A 1,260-nucleotide genomic window follows, 5' to 3' on the forward strand; every position below is an offset into this window, starting at 1 on the left:
GCACGACGACAAGGCCTTTGACCGCATCCCCACGAGGCATGAGAAGCCGCTGCGGAGCATCAAGCGCATCTTCCCCACGGTCACCACCACGGACGACCCTGTCATCAGAACGCTGGCAAAAGCGCACGGCAATGTGTTTGCCACAGACGCCATCCTGGCCACTCTGAGGAGCTGCACCCGCTCGGTGTATTGCTGGGACATCGTCGTGCAGAGTGGGCTCCAGGCTCTTCTTTGACAAGAGGGACAACTCTGACTCGACCTCCAGTAGTGAGTGAGACGGCCAACGAGCGCCCTCTGGATGAAGGCAATGCCTTCAACTCGCCCAGCAACCTGGCGATGGAAGCCACCTGCATCAACCACAGTTTCTCCCAGCAGTGCTTGAGGATGGGAAGGAACGATACAACTTCCCCCACCCAAACCCGCTTGTGGAGGACGACACAGATAAGAGTGAGATCGCCTCTGTGGCACACCGCTACCGCCGGTGGAAGCTCAGCGGTGACATCGACCTCACTGTCCGCTCTGAGCTCGGCGGCGTCAGGACCGCGCCAGCGGGGAAGTGTCCTTCCTCAACATCAAGACCCTCAACGAAGGAACTCCAGGCACTGTAACGGTGTGGACTGGCGTCAGAAACTGGACTCGCAGAGGGGGGCGATGATTGCCACAGAGCTGAAGAGCAACAGCTACAAGCTGGCCCGCTGGACATGCTGCGCTCTGCTGGCCGGCTCCGAATACCTCAAGCTCGGCTACGTGTCCCGGTACCACGGGAAAGACTCCTCAAGTCACGTCATCCTGGGCACCCAGCAGTTCAAGCCCAACGAGTTTGCCAGCCGGATCAACCTGAGCGTGGAGAATGCCTGGGGCATCCTGCACTGCGTCATCAACATCTGCATGAAGCTGGAGGAGGGCAAGTACCTCATCCTCAAGGACCCTAACAAGCACCTTTTCTTTATGTAAAACTCTCTTATACATGAGTTGCTGTGGACTTGTTTCTCCAAAGTACCTGGCATTCCATGGTGCTCAGCTTCCAGACACAATCGCTTAAGACAAAATGGAGCATAAGAAAATGTGGTGAAGAAAGCTGATGCTGCCCAGCTATCAAAACATAAAGCATCTGGAGTCCTAAAGGCCATCTAGCTGAGAAGCAACTAAGTCCACATGGAAGAAGCACAACAGTCTGTGTGATCATGAGGGATCAGGTATCAGGTATCAAAGAACCAGAAAGAAAAATCATATCAATGTGAATGAGGGGGAGTGTGGAGT

At 55.0% G+C, this 1,260-nt stretch overlaps 1 pseudogene; it reads left to right on the plus strand.

Moving 5' to 3' along the window:
* Positions 1-4: 4 nt before the first annotated feature.
* Positions 5-954, plus strand: LOC101640040 (annotated as a pseudogene).
* The last annotated feature ends 306 nt before the right edge of the window (positions 955-1,260 follow it).

Source organism: Echinops telfairi, unplaced genomic scaffold (genome assembly GCF_000313985.2).
Source record: "Echinops telfairi isolate 266 unplaced genomic scaffold, ASM31398v2 ScPeMD7_5273;HRSCAF=6109, whole genome shotgun sequence".
Lineage (NCBI taxonomy): Eukaryota > Metazoa > Chordata > Mammalia > Afrosoricida > Tenrecidae > Echinops > Echinops telfairi.